We start from the raw sequence: 22,903 nt of genomic DNA on the forward strand, positions 1-22,903 counted from the left end.
CAAAAAATCTCAGAGCATCCTAACTAGTATAGATGGGAGCTATGCTGTTCTGGAAAATGTGGTGCCAAAAAATTAACTTTCCCCGTCTTTGCTTCTAATTTTTTTCAAATTCAGTCCCTGCCACCCCCTGCTACTAGGCTCTGTATCTGATAAAGGTGGTAGATGACACCATTCTGACTTCATCAGAAAATCCCAGCACTTTAATGCTACATCTGATTCATTTTTTAAAAAATATGGCTTACACCAAAATACTTCCTTGCTCACATCAGTGCTGAATACATTGCATTCTTACTCAGAGATAATTAAATCAAATTCAACCATGCAAAAATTTTGCCTGGATATCAGGGATGTTGGCAGATCTTTGAGTCCGACTCCCAAGTCTGAATCCAAGTCTTTGGTACCAAGTCCCAAGTCCAAGTCTTTAGTACCAAGTCATGAGTTTAAAGCCCCATGTCTAAGTCTCTATTAAAAACAAGTTTTGCCCCCTCCAGAAAAGAGGAGGTGGGTGGGTTCTGAGTCACAAGCTAAGTTCAAGTCATAAAAAAAAACCACCCGAACTGAGTCTGAGTCAAGTCACTGGTGCAATTTAAATCTGACTTAACAGCAAATGCCACAATTCCAGTCCCCATCCTTGCTTGATATGTATAATGCAACTAGATTCTGAAAGTTCTCTCTGTGTAAATGAAGGTTAACTACAAATCTTTAGTAACATTGTTAATGTTACAAAGGCATTCCATCCAACATTTTTTGCCCCCATTTCAGTTTTGGTGGAGCTATTTAGACCTTTCCATGTCTAACAGAGGTTTTTGCTTATATTCTACATAATTCACCTATATGCTCGTCGTTTAGTCGTTCAGTCGTGTCTGACTCTTCGTGACCCCATGGACCAGAGCACGCCAGGCCCTCCTGTCTTCCACTGCCTCCCAGAGTTGTGTCAAATTCATATTGGTTGCTTCGATGACATTGTCCAACCATCTCATCCTCTGTCATCCCCTTCTCCTCTTGCCTTCACACTTTCCTAACATCAAGGTGTTTTCCAAGATTTCTTCTCTTCTCATGAGTTGGCCAAAGTACTGGAGCCTCAGCTTCAGGATCTGTCCTTCCAGTGAGCACTCAGGGTTGATTTCCTTTAGAATTGATAGGTTTGTTCTCCTCACCTATATGCTAGATACCTGGATTCTAATAATAATTATATGCCATCAGATTCATTCTGATTGATGGCTGTTCTAGCCCTGCATGGCTTACTTAGGGTGACACAGGTTGGCTCTTCTCCTGGACCTCACAGTGGGGAATTGAACTCTTGACCTCTGGCTCCACAGCCACATCCTGTACTCAATGAGCTATTGAAAAATGTGCTGCCGCTTTAGAGAGATTTGTTAAGAAGAAGAGAAGGAAGGAAGGAAGGAAGGAAGGAAGGAAGGAAGGAAGGAAGGAAGGAAGGAAGGAAGGAAGGAAGGAAGGAAGGAAGGAAGGAAGGAAGGAAGGAAGGAAGGAAGGAAGGAAGGAAGGAAGGAAAAACCAGGCACATGATCCAAGCGTACATAGCAGGTGGAAAGGAAATTATTCAACAATTATCTATGAAGTAGGAAGGAAGGTAGGACAATACTGTATATGTGCCAGTTCCTGCTAACTTATACACAGTTGCTGTAGGTTCGTGAATAACCACAGTGATGATGTGGAGAAGTAGCCTGGAAATAATTTCACACTACTGTATACAGTATATTGTTGTATATAGTGGCAATATGTTGATGTTTGTATTTTGGAAACTAAATGATGATAAATAATAAGATGCAGAGATTTCTCAGTGCTTCCTACTTGAATGTACAGAAAGTTAACATGTATTCTGGCTCCAGAGTTAAGTGGGCCAGTGTAGCTATGCCAGTAACTTAATGACTAGGTGTCATAACTTGGAAAAGTTACTTTTTGGATTGCAAATTGAAGAATCTCTTGGGAGTTTCATTTGTAAACTGCACATCAGTACCAGTAACAGCAGCAACAGGGAAAGTCCTGTTAATAAGCTTCTTTTTATTCCTGCTGCCACCTCAAAAAGTAGCAGAAAATAGTAATGAAAGTTAGAACTCTGTGATGCTGTAAACCATACTGTGCAGAATAAACTCTGCCCTCCTATTCCCTTTGAATATTTTTGCTGGCATTTATTAGGATAATGAAAGCCATTTTGGCACATTAACAATCATGTGCCTCCTTAATAAAGATGGAGGAGTGTAGGCTTTTTCTTCTTGAGTATCATACTCATTTAAAATCAAGTAGGCAACTCAAGGTTAAGAGGTTTAATATTCCCGAACTGTACAATTGAAGCACTGTATGGTCCACTTTATTGTTATTAATTATTCAGAGAGCTGATGGGGATGAGGAGAAACTTCTCGTGATAGTGACAGAAGATGATGAACTCAAACACCTTTTGCCTGCTTTGCTAGATTGCTATAAAATCTAGGATATAGCTGTTTGTCTTGAGTTGTTCATGGACTATTAAATAGCTATCTATTGTTATTTTGTGTGGTATGTATATGGCTGATGTGGAGTTGACATTTCAAAAACTGCTGATTTCAAGAAAAACGAAGTATTGTTCAACCAGTGTTACAATTGAGTGATTTCTTTCTTACAAATCTGTCAGAAAACATTAACTTCATACTACTCATTAACTTCGTTGTTATGTTCATATCCTGCTATCCCTCTGGTGTGCTCAAGCCATTCTGGATAGCTCTCCTTCTCCCTGTTTTATCATCACAGCAACCTGTGAGGTAAATTAGGCTGAGAGAAGTGTGTTTTGCTCAAGCTCATCCAGCAAGCTTCATGGTCACCTTGGGATTAAAACCCAGGTCTCCTGAGTCCTAATCCTCACTATAACCACTACACCACACTGGCTTTCTGTGAATGGAAGGGTGAGGCTTAGAAATCCAGTCCCACAAAAAAAAATAGTTGAACCATTAAAATAAACTATTTGCTGAGTTGATTTTAGCCTTATGGTGGTGTTTTCCCTTACACAATAGGGCTACAAAGAAGGCTGAGGGTGTGAAAATCTCTCAGTCTTGTTTTTGTAGCATTTCTGTTAATTCCACCCACATTCTCATCTCATCCTTGGTTTTTTACCAAGATGGAAGACTTTTCTGTTCTCCTTGCAGAAGCATTAGTGCACTTTTTTTGGGGGCATATATGTGTAATTTTTGAGACATAACATTCTCAGGCTGTGCCAAAACAAAATCACACATTTTTGCACACATTATTTATTTATGTATTTCTACAAGAATCTCACCATTGCCCAAAGCATATGTTTGTATTTCTTTCAATTATACACATGTTTGCCATTCTCATTTTTAAAAGCAACACACGCACATGGTTTTGCATGCATATTAATGCTTCTAAAAAGCACCTCAAGCCCCATAAATGTCTGCACTTTCAGGGGAAAAAAATGCTTTGTCTCACAACAAGTATCAGGATATGCAAAATAAACACATCTATTGAGCATTTTAAATCTAGAGGTGCACATTTAGGATGAATATGCCTTAAAGGGGGCATGCTCAGCTCCCCTCTCCAGTGTCTATATTCTTGACTTTGCAACATTTCACAAGTTCTGAAGAAGGCTTCTGCTTGCATTCTCACACATTTGGAGGAGTCGATATAGCAGGGTTCCCCACCATGCACGTTCTGCTCCTTTTCAGGTGAATGTGCTGTTTTAGTGGGCACAAAGAAGAGGAGGACATGGGGATAGGACCCGCATATATGTCCTCTCTCTCAATTTCTTTGGTGTGAGGGTGTGACTACTACAGTTTGGAAAAGGTATTTGTTTTGACTGTAGAACTACACAAATCTCCCAGCTGTTAGGACAAGTAGCAGTATAGTGGCCCTTAGGGCAAGCAGGGGACTCTAGGAACAGTAGCCTACAAAAACAGCTTTCCCAGGGTCTGGGTGTGATTTTAAAAACTCTCTGAGAGATAGAAAAGATAACAAAGATTATTAGTAGGGAACTCAAAGGAGCAAAAAAATGCAGCAGTGGTAAATATTTGTGGGAGTTCTGCCCACTATTCTTTTGAATTTTTCTTTCTTTGAGATGCTGGATGAGGGTGGTTCTTGCATCAGTGAAGTCCAGGCAGCGCTCTTTGGTCCACTGTATCCTGTTGAATTACATTGTTGGTTCTTATCCACACATCTCCTTTTGTAGCTTCTTATCTTTTGCTTCCAAATTGATTATGGCTCCATCCTTGCTTCCCTTGGAGCTACCGTGAGCACTGGAAATGCAAACACAGATGCAAAAGGCAACTCTGATCACAACAGAATGAAGAGACATGCCCATCACTGCCCTGATTGGTCACAGCATAAAAGAACACCCACTACTATCCTGTAGCATTCCAAGACTACAGTATTCAAATATTTCAAAACGGAAGCAACCCACATTCCTTTGTAACTGTGGATCTTCTGGGTTTTGTGCAGCATCACTTCCTCATAGAATTTCACAGATGTTATATTGTGATCAGGTGTGTGTTGTTAAGATTATGAAACAGCTAGTTATATATATAGATATATCATCTATATACATAACTGGGAGCACAGTAAAATCTCTGTTTTCATTCGTATCGGAGGGGATATCCAATTGGCAATGTTCAGCTCTCCAGTCCTCCAAACTCTTATGTTTAAAAAGAAAATTCCAATTAATTGCAGTTGATAATCTTCCCTCTCCTGCTGCCACTACAGGACCTAATTGGCTCTTGTGCATCTCTCACCATGTGCTGCGATTACTACAATAATTCATTTGAAAATGATTCACTAATTCATTATTACAGCAGAATTAGTTGACACCCTGAGAATCTAATTAATTTTCATTTGGAAAGCATATTATGTGCTCATCTCTCCCCTATTATCTTCCCTCCCTTCTTTTATTTCTATTCTTTTATCTCCATCCCCCCTCCTCCATCCCCCACAACTCTAAGGATTTTGTTTAAATTCTTCTGGACAAGATTTGGACGCAACATTTCAAATCTAAGGAAGTTGTCAGAGGTGTGGCCTCCTATCTGGTCACACTCTCTGAAGGTATAATGTTTTGACACATGGCACTCTCAGGTTCTTTTATAGTACACACTGGAATAAGAGGCATCACATGGGTTTGTGGCTCACCTGGAGCACCATTTTCACAAGGTGTGGCTTACAGTTTGTTTTAAGATGCATTCTGATGCCTGGATGCCACTGTGATGCAATGAGAAGTGCTAAACAAAATTTACACTGAAATTAACATTCTCATGTGATTCACTGGGGATCCTCTACCTCAGACTCCTTATGGAGCAAAAGGTTGATGTATTTTAATTCCACCTTAATTCCCCCTTTGCCCACATCCACCGTTGGGGGGAAAATGTGAATTTTGTTATGAGTTTGAGCCACTCCAATCACTGAGGCGATTGTCTCAGGCGGCAGATGCTGGAGGGTGGAAAACACCCATCCTTTCCCCCTTAACCCATTGGTCATGTCAGAATTGCATAAGGCATGGAGTCCACATAAACTACCTGACTGCTTCCAGTTAAAGTGGAGGATTTTATCCTCTGAAGGAAGATTTAACCACTAGAATAATCTACATCTGCACACATAATTGGAAGCGAGTGAGACTTGTCCTTTGTCTCCAGGTTCTGACTGGCATGCTAAAACATTTGAGAAAGAAAATTAAGATTCTGAAATGTCAGATATGCCCTTTTTTGTCAGTATTGGCCATGTCAGTTCAACCAGCAAATTATGCTTCTACAGAGGTGGTATGACTTTAACCAAAATGGAACATAAATGATGTGGGCTTCCTGACTCCTTTCACCCACTTCTCTTACCTTCTTCAAATATAAACCTCCAAACTTTTAGGTCTCCAGATGAGGAAGCATTTTTAAAAGGAAAAGAGTAATCCCTGGGGAGGCATCAGGGTGAGACTCAAGGGGAATCTGAGGCCAACAGAAATGGTTTTGGGTGCTGCACTGCTCCGTGGCCCATATTTGGTCTATTCCTGGCCAACTGTGATCATGGATAGATGCACTAGCTACTTCTATTGTGAAACTCTCAGCCTTTATCACATAGCCTCTGGAATCCCATTTGAAAATAATAGCAAAGTACAATAAAATTAGACAAAGATGCTTTTCTGTATAATCAATGATAATTTAGCAAAGGATCAGTGTATATCCTTTCCTCTCTTCTTGTTTCCTACAGTGGCTGGTCACAAAAACCCTACCTATCTCCATAGCTCTTTTCCCCCTCACTCCTATGTATTAATGTCGCTATTTGCTATTTTGTTACTCTGTTGTTTTTTGTTATTTGTTGTAAACTGCCCAGAGTGATCTTGGCTGTCAGATGGGTGGTTGGTAAATAAATAAATAAATAAATAAATAAATAAATAAATAAATAAATAAATAAATAAATAAATAAATAAATAAATAAATAAATAAATACATACATACATACATACATACATACATACATACATACATACATACATAAACAAACAAACAAACAAATAAATAAATAAATAAATAAATAAACAAATAAATAAATAAATAAATAAATAAATAAATACTCATGCAGTAACAATGGAGCTACAGCAAGGAAAAATGTACTGTACTACTTACTTGCTTGGAGTGTAGAATACATCTACAGGAGTTTGATATCCCCTTATCTGCTATGGTTCCATCCCATGGAATCTTGGGAGCTGTAGTTTGGTGAGGTACTTTTCTCCTATAATTCAGGGAATGCAGTTTGAAGCACCTCACCAAGCCACAAATGTCAGAATTCTTTGGGAATCCGCCGTTAGCACTAGCCCATGGCAACTTTATTTTTGCCAATGCTGGCTTACATATACATGTTTTTACAGTATATTCCTTTAAAAAAGGATGAAAACCACATGCACATAATCTGCTCTATTGCGTAAGCTCAGTGACTTTCCATGCACCATGGATAAAATGAAACTGTGGCTGGAAAAGGGTTGGTGGGTTTTAGCTCCCATCATCCCTCATCAGCACTCCAGTTGTAAGGGATAATGAGACCTGTAGTCCATCAGTGTCAAGGGACCAGCCCCACCATACAGTTTCTTGTGGTATGCACCAGCTTTCTTCTCATCCATCCTCACAACAATGGAAGAAAGAGTGACTGATCCAAGGAAAAGATAGTGAGGAAGTTTCATAGCTCAGTGAGGATTACAACCTGGATTTTTCAAAGTCCAGCCCAATATTTTTACCTGTTGCACCTCATTTGTTCTCCTGGTAAATTTATACACATCCACCATTAAGCGAACTCCCCAACTATATGGATGGTTCATGAAACCTGTTCCCATTGCCTCCTTCCTTTTTTAAAAAAGGCCTTTGTTTTAGTTCATGCCCTTTAGAAACTCTTGTTGATTCTTCTATGGTTTGCAAATGTTATGTGCCTTCAAACAAGGCCCAAATGTCCCTTAACTTTGCTATCAAAATAGCCCCCATTTTGCTGAGTTAGCAGTGTTTCTCAAAATAAGTGCATCCAGAACAGCTCTATCCATCCTGTTCCAACTCCCTTAGGGAATATTGCATGCTTCAATCGTGTTCTTAGAGGAAACACCCTTAAAGACTTATAATTATAAACATGCATTAACTCTGTTTACAAGGCAAAAATATGCAGGAGAGGAGGGGGAAAACAAAAAGGGAAGTATAGAAGTGACACCACAATCTATCAAAGAAGACATTGTTCATGAGGTTTTTAAAGCTTTGTAGGAAAGCATAAAATTGTACAAATGGCTATTGTTAGTGATCCTTGCTTCATCTTTCCTGGTAAGTCCAGTAGCAGGTTGAAGCCTGCAGGAGCGTATGGATGAGGAAGAGAAATTAAAGGTCTTCTTTTTAACCTAGCTTTTTACATCCTATTGGGAGGCCTTTTCTCTCCTCTAAGTTAAAGGAGCACATTTGGAAGCAACTGCTCTGTCATAATAAAATGCTGTGTGAGACTATCTCTGTAGGTGTCCCTTTTATTGAGAATGTGATAAAATATTCTCATCATATCTTGGGAATCCCACAACTGGTTAAAGAAAGACATTCTATTAAATATCCGTTTGTCTACAGCAGCTACTATGGAAAAAATGGGCTACTTCTGTTCTGTGTTCCCAGCCATTTTGATCTGACTGTCTTTTGATCTTTCTATGTGTACAGTGAGAACCACTGCAATGCAGCAAAGAGAATGTTGGACAACATCTCAGGAGACCTGGATCCAAACCTCACAGAAGACTCGCTGTAGAGTGGCACTGGTAAAACCACTTTTTAAATAGCTCATATCTTTCAGAAGCCCTACAGGGTAGCCATAAGTCAGAATTGACTTAATGGCACCTAACGCACACATATATAGACAGTATCTGTTCCTTCTATATACCTACTGTGGATATTTTTTTCCCAAGGTGATTAGATAGCTTTGTCATTCAGCCACATCATGAGGTGTACACCTGCTTTTCCCGTGGTGTTTCCTCCCTCTCTCCCTTTCTACCCCACTGTCTGGGCTAGGCAACATGTATCAGTCTGTGGAGATACAGAAAATACAGAAGAACATTGGTGCCAAAGGACAAACTAGGAGTCACTTTTCAGAAGTTGTGTAGTGACAGGTAATCTATCAAGAACAATGTCGTGATAGCTAATCCATCAGGGAAGGTGGTACACTGCCCCCTCCCCATCCCTAGCGCAGGCTATCCCAAGCCACTCCACTGAAGATTGTAACTAAGGGCACAGGAAGACTTGACTGCTCAATCAACTCTTAAATACAACAGAAAATTCTTCCACAGTTCTTTCAGCTTGGAAGGAGACAATGGCCAAATTGAATCCATAGGGTTTGAAGACATTACATGGCCCAGCTACTTATTGACCAGTGTCAGGAAGAACATGGCGCAGTGGTTAAAACGCTGTACTGCAAGCTAAAACTGTGCTCACGACCTGGGGTTCAAATCCCAGGTAGCCGGCTCAAGGTTGACTCAGCCTTCCATCCTTCCGAGGTCGGTAAAATGAGTACCCAGCTTGCTGGGGGGGCAATGTGTAGCCTGTATAATTAAAAATTGTAAACCGCCCGGAGAGTGCTTGTAGCGCTATGGGGCGGTATATAAGTCCAATAAATAAATAAATAAATAAATAAATAAATAAATAAATAAATAAATAAATAACCTTCTATGTGGCATTTCCCCTCTAAGGACATTGCACAGAAGTCTACTTCCTCTTGTGTATAGCCCTTAATTCAGTCTTTATCCAGCTTGGTGGCCTTCAGATATTTTAGATTCCAGCTCCCAGTATCTCCTCTCATTGACAATTCTGGCCAGAATGGGAAAAAACGAGAAACTGGGCCTTCTCGGCGGTGGCCCCTCGGCTGTGAAACACCCTCCCTACTGGAATTCGGCTGGCACCCTCGCTGGGCGTCTTCAAAAGCCAAATGAAAACTTAGCTATTCAAGCAGGCCTTCCCTCCAGTCAATTAAGTGATGCTTATTTCTTATTTCTTTCCTTTTAACTTATGCCATCTTGGGACTGTTTGCTTTAAATTAATTGTAAATTTACGATATTATTTTAAAATCTTTTTTAATGTAAAATCGTGTATATTTTAAATTGTTTTTATCCTGCATGTTGTGAGCCGCCCAGAGTAGACTATGTCTAGATGGGCGGCATATAAATGCAATAAATAAATAAATAAATAAAAAATAATTTGGAAGGAGAGACAATACCACCTTCTTGGAAACATTCATTAACGATTCTTATCCCAAAACCCAACAAGGACCTAACCGATCCGGGATCTTATAGGCCTATATCTCTAATAAATCAAGATGCTAAGATTTTTACTGCTATACTAGCAAATAGATTAAATAGATTTATAGCAAATTATATTAAAGAGGATCAATGTGGTTTTATAAAGGGAAGACAAATGGATAATTTAACTAGGCAAGTTTTGAATATTATATATGAGGTAGAAAAGAAAAAACAAAGGCAATTGTTTTATCACTAGCCATATTTAAGGCCTTTGATTGTGTGGAATGGCCAACATTAAAGCTGCTTATAAAGGGTTGAGGATTTGGCAGAAGATTTAGAGGAGTTATAGATAAATTATATTCAGATAATACTTCAGAAGTAATAGTTAATGATGGTTTAACAGAGCGGATTTTTCTAGGCTGAGGTACAAGACAAGGCTGTCCATTTCCACGAATATTGTTTTGTATGGTTATAGAACTGTTAGCTAATGCAATAAGAAATGATGAATTAATTAAAGGATTAGGTAAAAATGATACAATTAAGAATTATTTATTTGCTGATTACTCATTATTGACCATTAAAAACCCATTAGAAAGTATGGATAATATTAAAAACAATTTAGAAAAATTTGGGGAAATAACAGGACTATTAACTGGCCAAAAACACAAATAATGATGTTTAATTATAATAAATATGAATAAGAAATGTTTGTAAATAAATATGGTTTAAAAATGTGTAATTATATTAAATATTTAGGTATAAATATGGTTAAAGTGACTCAAAAATTTAAAGGAACAAAACTTTAATAAATTAAAAAGTGATATTAAAGATAAATTGCAGGAGTATTCTAAATTGAAACTATCATGGTTTGGGAGAATTGCCATGATCAAAATGAAAATATTACCAAAAATTACTTTTTTTATTCAGGATGCTCCCAATACAATTAGAAGAAGATTTTAAGTATTGGCATTAATTAATGGATTTGAAATCAAGGTAAAAAAATCAAGAATAAATAAAAGATATTGGTATAAGCCTCAAAAAAATGGAGACTTAGGTATTCCTAATATTAAAAATTATTATATCGTGAATCAGTTAAGATTTATTGGAGATATTATATACAACAAAGGAAGGTTAATTTGGTGGGATATGGAATCCTAAGAAAATAATGGGAATATTGAAAAATATTTATTTAATGTAGTAAAAAGAAATACAATAAATCAGGTGAAGAACCCTTTTTTAAGAAACATGTTAAATATCTGGAACAGAAATAAAAAGAAGTTATGTCCCTTTACTTCACCACTAAAATTAGTGACCAAAATAGAAAATTTCCCAGCAAACTTGAAGGGTTTAGCTGATTTGTTTAAATATTAAAAAGTTGCCAGATTGGATGATTAAAATGAGATCGAAGGATCAGACTATAGTTAAACTTCAAACTAATACTATATCATGGTATAATTATATCCAGTTAGATAGTTGGACAAATGAATGGCTGAAAACTAATGGCAAATGTAGAGAATGTACTTAGTACGAACAATTTCTATCAAATGAAGACATGCAGAAAGATGCTTTGACAAAGGGAGTAGTAAGTAGAATTTACAATCTAATTTTGGAACAAGAGGAAAAAGACAGAAACAGAAGGTTTGAAATCAATTTGGGAAAATGATTTAAAGACGGAAATTAAAACAGAGGATTGGACAAAATTTTGGAAGGTGAGAGTTTAAGATTAATGTTGGTAAGAATAAAGGAATTTTTTTAAGAAAATTGGTTTAAGGTGGTATATGGCTCCAGTGAAATTGAATACAATAAATTCAGACTATTCTAAGGCCTGTTGGACATGTAATGAAGAAATTGGCACATATTATATGTGGTGGGAGTATAAATGGATTCAGAAATTTTGGAAACTGATTTTTACGGAAATATGTGATATATTTGGAAAAGATAGCAAATTCAATTCTAAAATTGCTTTGTTGTCAATTTTTAATAAGAAAGAACTTGATTATTGCTCAAATGAATTGATTTCCAATTTTATGACAAGTGCTAGAATATTAATAGCTAGATTCTGGAAAGATAAAAATGATATTAAATTAGAAGATTGGTATAATGACGTATGGGACATTGCATTAAATGATAAATTGACTATTGAACTTAAGATGAAAAGAGGGGAAATAAGTTCAAATATTTTTATGCTATTTGGAGTAGATTTGTTGAATTTGTATTAGCGAAAGGAAAGGGGAAAGCCTCTAAACAACAATCAATACAATTTTGGAAAGAAGGTTCATATTAAAAGTATTGTTCCGAAGGGTCTCATGGGCATGGGGGAGAACTGTGGTTTAGATTGTATTAGTAAATATTTTGTATTTTTATTTGTATTTGTTTTGGAAATTTAATAAATAAATAAAAAGAGAAACTACACGTGGGATTTTAAAACTGTTTCATTAACCAGCATATTTGCAGACATGTTTTCAATATTATAATCCATCTAGAATTGTTGCATTTGAGACTCTGTCCTGCACCTTCCTGCCTTCATGCTGACTGCCTCCCACAGCCACTCGCTGATTCTGCTGTAGGCTTGTTTTTAATTTTAAAAAAAATCCAAGGGGGATAGCATTGGTCTGACCTGACAGTGGAAATTTACTGGACAGCATTTCTCTTGTCAATTTCATTTTGCGGAGAAGGACGGTGTGCTTCCCCCCTTTCTCTCTCTACTGAATCCTAAATTTCCATTGTCATGTCAGACTATCGCTATCCCCCTTGGAAAAATTCTTTTAAAAAAATTAAAAACGACCCCATATCAGAAGCAGCAAATGCTTGTGAGAGATGACAGCATGAGACAACAGATACAATTTATATAGACAAAGGCATTCACCTATGCTGAATCAATGAAAAATAAATCAGTTTTGCATCTATGTTAAAATAAATGGCCTCTACCAGCCCAGCAAAATACCTCGCTTCCGATTTAAAAACCACAATTCCTGGGCAGAAAAATTCACACTTCTCTGTGTTGTATAGCTGGGATTTTAAAAATGATTCCAAATTATTTAAGCAAAACCTAATTCAACAGTGCTTCTTCCTGCCAATGTGACCAAAGCCCTTCGACAGGGAAAAAAAAAGCAGCTCCAGGCCATATGGACCTCAAGATGTATAATGTCAGAGATGGGAGTGTGACGTGCCCCTCGTGTGTCCCCAGATTATTTCACTAACCTAAGGCCCATGCCATATTCCCTTTAACGCTGCCACCAGTTGATCTCTGTCAACAATATTTACTTAGAAAGACTGAGGTCCATACTGTGTGTAACAAAACAAGTTTATTGGATACAGTTCACATTAACAGGTTCCTAAAATAATTTTAAATATTCAGTAGATTCATACTAACTTATTCTACATTGAACTCTCTCAAAGTTCCACACTCTCAACTGTCTCTCTTAACTCCTGACTCTCTAACTGCCTTCTCACATCAGACTCTCCTCTGACTCTCCAACTGCTCCAAAGTCCAAAGAGTAAGTTTTCCCCTCTCTGATAGGCTGAGGCAGTTTGGAACTTAAGCCAAGTAATGCTGTAAGCACCTGCCCTTGGCACGACAGATACAGTAATAATATATCTTAAATGAACTGCTGACACCCAAAATCAGCTGCCCAAGGTGGCCATCTCACTCTGCATAATGCTATCATTTCCTTAGCATCACGTCAGAGTAAGAACATGATGAACAATAGTTACATACCCAAGTTTCTCAGTCCTGCCTTTGCACTGGGGCCTTGGCAAACATTTGAAGGGACTTGACACAGCCCACACTATGAAAATTTCCCAATAAATCATTTGCAGCTGACAAAAGGGACAACCCCCCCCACACACACACACAAAGAAACTAACTGGTCATGAAACCATCCTCGGCTCCTAGCTGTGCCGCTGGGACATGAACTAGGCTAGTGACATTTTCATTGCATGCGAGACTCAAATGGGATTGACTTGACTATCTTTCCTTTGAAGGATAGTGAAATCCAACAGCTTTTATTTTCTTGGTGAGCACATATAAGAACTCTCCTATTTTTGACCCCATATGGAGTCCTATAATCTAGTCTCACCTGGGGCACCAGAACCTTTTAGGCCATCACTGCTGAAATTGGACTGGAAGGGAAAATAACATCTCTTGGAAGTGTCAAAAGAAAGGAAATTCTCCAAGGGAAATGTTATAAAAGAAAGGGGAAGGTTTGCATCTTTTATAGAGATATAATCTCATTCTAACTTTAACTCTTTCCCGTTTACAATAATGTAATCAGTTTAGTTTTTGACTACAATTTTGTCTAGATTGAATCGCTGTCGGTGGTGCATACAGCACATGTTCTTTGGAAAATAAATTCTAAAACACTTCAGCGTGATGGAAAGAGAGGTGAGCTTTTGTGGAAAAGTCTGATGGAACTAAGCGAGAGAATTGATTTGTTTTGGGGAAGTGGACATGAGTGTTCTTTTGTGATCGTTGTTAAGCTATTGTTTCTTTAAGTACTAGTTTTGAATTTAGTCGCTGTAATGAATTTGCTACTAAGGAAGCCAAGAATGGCAAAGGAAACCATAGAGACTTTTATTCAGGCTCTAGTTCTATGCTCATTTACCTTGAAGTACATAAATCCCGTTGAATCCCGAGGTGCCTACTTCTGAGTAGACAAATATTGGACTGTGTTGTTATTTGACCATGCAATACTATGTTAATGATTGCTTTACCCATCCAGATTAAAAAATCCTAGGAATTGTGAGTTTGGCAGGAATTAGGCAATCTTATGCTATAATATGATATTGTGATTCTGTGCTTATAATCTTGAATAGACCATAAGTAGGGTTTCTAGGTCTTGGGGGACAGCTGGAGCCTTCAGGAATCACTCTATATCTCTGGTTTTCCAGGCAGTGAGACAATTCTTAGGGCCAGCAGTACTGGAAGAAGAGAAAGCCTAATTGTTGTGAGGTGGCTTTCAAGCGGTGGTTCCCAAATATTCTTGGACTAGAATTACCAGAAACCCCAGCCAGCACAGCTAATGGGAATGCTGGGAGTTGTAGTTCAACATCTGGCAGGTCACATCTCGCCTACCATTGCTATAAGGTCTTCTAAAACATGCTCTCCTCCAGCATTTTGTGTTAACAGCAATAACTTTGGAGAGCTGTTAATGTGTACAGCAGGGGTCTCAGACATGCGGCCCGGGGGCCATTTGTGGCCCACCGGATGATAGTTTGTGGCCCCCATCTTGCCTGCCCCCCGAAGCGCCCACGGATGCATCCTCTGCTGTCAAGAGTCAAAAAAAGCCTTGCCTCGTTTGCCGGCTGTCTCCCAAGACAGCGCCTTTTGCCCCCTCCACCTGGAACTGCAGCCTGCCAGCCAGCCTGCCTGAGTGTGCCTTTTTTTTAGTGGAGGCCCTCAGAGGAAGGTTGCTGGACCTCTGTGTGTGTGCGTGCACGTGTGGGGAGCCCACCTCGTTTAATTTTGTGGGTACCGATGGGGGCTTTTCTCCTTTGGCAAGGCGATTCTGTGAGGCTTAAAAAAAATTATGTCAGGCCCTCCCCCCCGCTAGACGGTCGCCGGCACTCCCTCCCTTCTCCGCTTCTTCGTCCTGGTGATGGTGGTAGTGAAGGAGGAGCCGGAGGGGGTCGTGGTTGGCAACGAGGGCTTGCGTGCCCCTCCTTCTCCTCCTCGAAGCCCCATCCGGGCTAAGGAAACTCCTGGGCAGCTTCCTCGGGCTCTTGCTCCACTTGGCAGAAAATCTGATGCAGCCCACCCTCATCCAGACTCTGCCTCCAGCGGCCCCCAGGTAAATTGAGTTTGAGGCCCCTGGTGTACAGGAATGTAACTGAAATAGTTTCAAAAGAAAATCCATACCATATAGATCTACTAACCCTGCAATGTAGTTAATCTCCTTGTGTAAGCCCTGGAATTAAGGGTGAGTAGTGACGTGGCCACATAATGCTCCTATTGCTACATCATGTGGGATAACAACAACAGCCACAAGAGCTCTGAAAGAGTCTCACCAGACTAGGGTTAAAGGTATTTAAAACAGCAAAATTCAGTGTAAACAGAGGATTCAGCTGCAGGCAGTTTCTTGACTGGACCTTTAAAACAAGGCAAAGAATTTTTGAAAAAATTGTAAGTGATGCAGTGCATCTTCCCTGCCCCAATAGAGTCTATTTTTTTCACCTCCTCTGCCTCCTGCCAAGGACCAGAGGAAGTGTTTAATTTGCCAATATCCTGAAGTGGCTGTCTTATTAAGCCCCTTCATAATATTAAAAATTCCTACTGGAAGGAGCCTTGACAGCCAGAAAACTCACTTTTATTTTGTTTCCAGTGTTCACATATGCTGGAAACAAAACAAAGTACTGTAGAGCGATTCTGCCCACAGCAAAAAAGTAGGACCCCCTGACAGAGGATTGGAAAAATGTGGATAGAAACGCTCCATGGATGATTTGTGTGATCATTGGAAAAAGGAGTTAACCAACCATTCTTTGCAGCGTACCAAACAGCAAGTTAAATGCTGATTGCACCCTCTGTTTTTGGAGTTAGGCTGGAATGATCAGGACCAGATCATGGACAGAAGGGTCACTTTAAAGAGTCACTTTAAATATTGCACCCAATCAAGCAACTCTTTCCAGCATGATCCATTATTGCCATCTAAACACGCCCTAAGATTGTGCAACCTTAGTGTAGCTTGGCACCACTCACAGAGATTTCAGGTTGCTAAGTATTATCCTAACTATCTATTATATACTTACCTGGAGGCAAATATAACTGGAAAAAATACACTAATTTCCAAGTAGACTTGTGTAAGATCAAGAGTTCTTACACAATCTCAGCCATAGGAAAAATGTCCACATTTGCTTTATTTTTCCTTCTGTCGCCTCAAATTGTTTATCTGGTGAACTGTTTGGCATGCAGTTTTTAAAAATGCAACTCTTATTGTTTTTGTCACATTTTAGAATCAGGATGTGGCCCCCAATGTTGTTTGATTGCAACTTTCATCAGCCCTGGCTAGTATAACCATGGAAAGAGTTTGTGGCTATTGCATCTGACCATACATAAATATTTCAAGGGATACCTGGTTCCCATCTTTGCTTTAGGTTTGTAAATTGTTTTCTAATCTATAAGAGTAAATGGGACTCTGAATATTAGGAAATATTATTAAAGATATTTAGAACTCTCAAATTCAGATTTGGATATATTTGGAACTATCTGAATAGAGAATTGTTCAGTAAATTCTGAATGTTTCCAAATATGAGTGCAGATCCCTATTGTTTAACATTGACACTCTCCAAAGAGTTTCTATATCTGATTTGGGATTCTATTCACTACACCACACTTGCCATCATACTCTATTTAGATGTACTAAAAATCTTCATGATTTTAAGAAGATGGCAAAGGAAGGAAATACACTTTCAGCATCTTGTTATTTATTTTGGGCCTTTACTGATTCAAAATATTTTTTTTAAAGGTCAGAACAACCTTTTACTCATCAAAAAGGCATGCACAGAGATGCCTATAAAATCTTTCAAAGCCACTGCCTCATTTGACCCAAGAGTGTGGTTTGTAAGAGACATACAGAGCAGATCCTGTAGTCTCTGCTATGGTGATTAAATTTCCCATGTTTTGAGGGAAGAAGAAACATAGATTTCACAAATGGATACCCTCATTCCAAAGAATCACAGTTACTGTGTATAAATAACAGGCTGAATGAATACACGTACCTGCTTGATTGAAATTAAGATTTATCACCTTGGCTTGTTCCAACATTTTTGATGTAATAAAAAACTGACTTAAGGCTGAGGTGGAGTTTCATTCAAACTTGCTTCCATCAATATGCTGGTTTACTAAACTGTAGTAGAACTTTAGAAACACTGAAAGGCCAGAGATGTAAATAGACAATAGATCAAGTATTATATTAAAGCTATTTTTTTTCTCTCTCTATCATTATCAATACATAGGAAACTGTGAAAAAGGATTCTGTGACTAATCCATTTCTGTCTTATCATATAAAGAAGACCATCACCATAAGCTGACTGCCAAGACGAGTTTGGTTGGTGATTCCAAAGGAAAAAGCCTTTTCCATAAAGGATCCACACTTCAGGAAATTAGGTTGATAGTTCAGGAGCATCTTCTTCTCTAAGATATCAGGACCATCATCTGAGAGCAGGGTGGGGGCGCATGCCCCGTCATGACATAGGGCTTTGACCTTCTGATACCAGAGGGAATAGACTCTTCCTCAACACTCGCAAAAACTGTATGGTTGGCAATCAGATAGGCAATGCAGAGACTCAATGATAAAATTAAAAGCCAGTGACATAAGATTATTTTGCTCCTGCCTCCAAGAATCTGTTGGGAGTGAATTACAGGCGTAAGGCTAGAATGCACAGCATGAAGTAATTGTGTTACTAAATGGAAAAGGAACATGGTGTTCTAAAGTGAAGTGGGACAAGAGTAAGTGGGGATCTAATACATCAGGAAGAACACCCCCCCACACCAAATCAGGGTTGCCAGAAGGGCAGCACCCCATTTACTGAAATTTCAAGACCAAAGTCAGAGATCTTGGAAACAGAACTCCAAAACCACCGTTTCAGGGTCAAAGCTTGAAGCCTGGTGACTCTTCCAAAACAACAACAACAACAACAACAACAACAACAACAACAACAACAACAACAACAACAACAACCCTCACATAACTTCATGAGGCCTTCAGGACATTCTGAAGACCCACTTATTCTTTTTGGCTTTAAAAATTTTTTATCTGGGCTCTGTTGGCTTTAGCTGTGATTTTGGCTGATTTTTACCACTTGAAACAGAAAAATTAAAAAAGAGGCCTTAGAATGTGCAAGTAAATTAATATCCCAAGATGGAAATTAAAAACCTGTAAAACTGGTTAGTAGTATACATACCAGATTTCATCCCAGGAGATGTAGAACCAACTGGCTTTCCCTGGTTCAACAGACACGGGGATGCCAGTAACTAAATCCTCTGTTGCCTGTTGTGAAAGCACATGGCTTCAGCTTTGGGATGGTAACAGAAGCAGCTGGAAGTGTGACAATCCCCGTGTCAGGGAAACTTGAGATTAAATTTAGTCGCAGACTAGACAATAAAATAAATAGCAATTGGAACCAAATTCAGAGTATTACCTGGCAGATATCTGTGAAGATTCTCGGTCAGCCAGGCGAGGTTATATGCACATGAATATAGAAATATGCATGTGCATTGTAGCCTTACGTCTGTAATTCACTCCCAACAGATTCTTGGAGACAGGAGCAAAATAAGCTTATGCATTTAAGGGGGTGGAGGCCTTAGATACAATCTATCTCCTATTTATCATGCTGCCCTTTCATCTGTCCCCAGAAAGATCAGGACCATACACCAAAAAAAAAAAAAATCTTAAGGACTATTAATGACCCATGACAATGGGTGGAGAAGGACTGCAAAAGTGGGATGTTCACTAACACCTCCCCCCGTCCTTTGTCCATCTAAGGTGCCTATTTGGACCAGGGGAAAGTGTAATCAACATGGAGGATATTATCAGGGGTCTCCTACCAACTCTCCTCAGAGAGAAGAAGCTACCTGGATGAATAGCGAAATGTTCAACCTAATAAGAAAAAAGTCCAGTTACCATGACTCAGCTTCCAGATGTCTTGCAGATAGAGGGTGTCCTCTTTGTGATACTATCCAACTCTTCAAAAATCCTCTGCCCTTTTATATTGATTGATTTATTCATTCATTAATGTCCTGTATTTATAATTTCACCTTTCACCAGAAAGAACCCCAAGATGGCTTCCTGCTCTGCCTTACTATGACAGTATCACTGTACAGATGTGGTGTAATACATTGCTTACCTCTGGCTGTCCATTGCTACTGCTTTCACTTCATGTAGTGAGGGTTCTGTCTGGGTAAAGGGTAGAGTGCCAGTTCCTATATAAGCCCTTAGCAGTCCTTATTGATGTGCAGATTCCTACCCTGAGTACTCAAACATCTAAGGGTTAGCAGAAGCGAGCCAGAGGAAAGACTCACAAGATTTAGCCTCCCTGTCATGTTTCCAATAAAAATACATGTAGATAAATCTAGAATTATATATAAATCCATTTACTTTTTGATATTACCACATCATTTCCACTTCTGGCAAGGGGACTTTGCTGAGGTTAATTCTGGGCACCGTTTCATGGAGCGCCTTGGCACCCTTCTGTCATGGCTGATAGAGGCCTCATTCACGAGAATAGCCATGGCGACCTTGTTGCCCTGCAGTTCTCCTCACAGGCCCATTTGTTGAGTCTCTCAAGCTGCTGTCTGAGCATATAAACATGCTACATGGGCAGCACATTAGCTGGAGGTGAAATACAGATGATTATATTTAAGGGCTTACAATAGTCATTAAGAGCTCTTTAACCACAGAGCCTGGCTAGGCAAAAAGATCAGGCTTTTACTGCATGTTTTGGCTACTCCTTCAACTGACTTTCTCCTTCTTCGCCACTGAAACCTGGCCAATTTTGTCAGCCCAGTGGCGAGGGGGAGGGGGAACCTCAACGAAAACTTCCAGCCCCTGTTAATAGGATTATAAGATTTGAGGGAATATGATGTTATTGTGGATTATTTATTTTGAAAGTTGATTTTGTTTTATTGAAAATAAGCACTGACCCTCACTCAGGGGACTTCTAACTAGCTTGCCAAATCCAATCAGTTCTGGTTTTGAAAGATGGAATTGCCTTTTAAAGTGGAAGTTTCACAAGGTTGCATGGGAATGGGGCGGTGGAGGCAGAGGTGAGATTAAACTCCTTTTTTATAACAAAGTCACTTTGAGAAATGGACTGCAACACCCTGACAGTGTCCAGATACCCCCTTGACTCCTGTATATATTGGAACAGAAAGGAAGTGTTCAGTTTGCACTACGTCTCCGCCGCAAACTTTTGTCACGTCTGCAGAAGACGAGAAAGCAGTCGGGGGAGGGGTGGATTTTTTAAAATGGGTGATTATTATTTGGGGGGGGAATAGAAATAAATAATAGACTTCAATTGCAAGCTGCACACAAAAGCGCCAAAGGGACAGCAGCAAGAAGAGAAAGAGACAAGAATGCAGTCAATCCTATCAAGCGACCAGGACAAAACAATCTCTCTCTCTCTCTCTCTCTCTCTCTCTCTCTCTCTTTCGTTCTTGCTGATAGCTCGGCAGCCAAATTTGACAGCCCACAATTTGGCATATTCAAAGGGAGTTTGGTTTTTGAGGCTACTAGACGTCCTTCTTCAAATTGGTCAGGAAAATAAGCGATATTAATAATAACCATAATATAGAGGCCTGTCATTTTAAAAAGCAATCTTCCTAAGGACATAAAGAGGATGCAAGAAAGGGTGGCGAGGCCCTCTTTCATCTGCCTTTTAGCAAACGTCTGGTTCTGGTTTTGAAAAAAAAAATCCTCCACTTGAGACCTAAATATTGCTAGGAGGAGAAAGTTCAGGCCTTGTCAGATTTCGTCTTTTTCCACTGCCGCCTCCTCCTTCTCTTTTTTCTTCTTTTCTTCATGTTTTCATGAATAGATTCTGGCACAGGCACAAAAAAAGCTTGTTGCTGTGCATGCCATCAGAAGACATACTTGGTGTGTGTGTGTGTGTGTTTGTGTGTGTGTGTGTGTGTTTAGGCTGCCATGTGTAAGAGGGTTTTTATAAGATCACTGGTAATGTTTCCATATCCAGTAATGTTTACCTACAGGGGGCACTGCACCCATTCGTTTCTATATTTGAACTTTACATTAGGAAAGAGCAAGAATTCCATTTCAATGACTGTTTTGATATGAATTTACCAAAATTTACAGATTTTTTTTTTCATATTTGGAAGGGAAAGAAGCTGAAATTTTGGAAAAATCAAAGGTAAAGGGAATGAAAACTGACAGACCTGTCAATCCAAACCCAGGGCTTTGTCAGTGTTAAATGCTGGTTTGCACCCTTGAGTATTTAAGTAGTTGAACCCTGAATTAGAATTGCTCCCTCTTTTTTTCTACTAAGAATCTCCTCATTTTTAACCCTTCTAGAGCAGACAGATACAACATGATGTTCTTCATGCTGAGAATAGTTGTAGCTACTGGGAACTTCATTTTATTATTATTCTTTTTTTCTTAAGAACTTACCACAGTTGATGTCACCAGTACTGGATATGTTGCAGAAGAAATTGCTTACACCTTTTGAAAAGAAATCTTACAAATATTTATTTTTAAATAAACACCCCTCAGAACATGATATATGACCATTGATGTGAGGTTTTTCTTTATATGAATAAGGATAAGTCAGCTTGATTGTTCCTGCTGTTATGATTTAGCACCAGACTTTACTCGAAATGCAGACAGAACTGGAAGTGAGAAGAGAATGTACAAGTCATGTTCACATATCTGAACTTATCAGATGTTCATTCATCATGCATGAGAGAATGTCCATATGGATCAATGTGTGCCTCTCTCCTGTGGTGGGAAAACTTAGCTTTTTTGGACCAGAACACCTGGAATTATCATCTCCATTCTGGGAATCAGAGTCCCCCCAAAACAGCAAGTTTATCTATTTCTGCCAGTTTTGGAGGTGGCCCTCAACATATTTTGGACTACATCTCTCTAATCCATCTCTATAATCTTTAAGCACTTTACTGCTTGAGGGTTCTGGAACTTTAAAGTCCAAACTATCTGGAACATCAAATTTTTTCCATCCCTGCCTGGCCTATATATGGTTCTTATTTAAATTAAATAATTAAATAATGCTTGTATAGATGGTGCTCACCACAGGTACGGCATGTCTGAAGGTTCAGATATTGAGTTATTAATTCAAGGGGTCTACTGTAACAGTGCCTAAATACTATTACCCATGGATCCCCACCCCCACCCCGAGTGTGGAAAAATTACATGGTGGGCAATAGCTCTCAAAATTCACCAGTGTGTATGCGGGCTGAAGGGTTCTGGGAACTGTGGTCTTCAAAAGTAACTTTTAAAGTTTTGATTCAGTTTTGTACTGATCTTTTGTTATGAATCATGATAAGTAGTATCACTTAGAGATGATATGTAGATACGATCCAGATAACGTAAGCTAGCAGTTCCTTAAAGAGACCATTTTGAAATCCATATATTCTAATTCTGGAACAATTAGGAAGCAATTCTCATACTTGCACCAGCCTCATAATGTGTTCATATAGTAATCTTTAACTCCTGTTGAAACCCG

The sequence above is a fragment of the Pogona vitticeps genome, chromosome 6 (genome assembly GCF_051106095.1).
Source record: "Pogona vitticeps strain Pit_001003342236 chromosome 6, PviZW2.1, whole genome shotgun sequence".
Taxonomy (NCBI): Eukaryota; Metazoa; Chordata; class Lepidosauria; order Squamata; family Agamidae; genus Pogona; species Pogona vitticeps.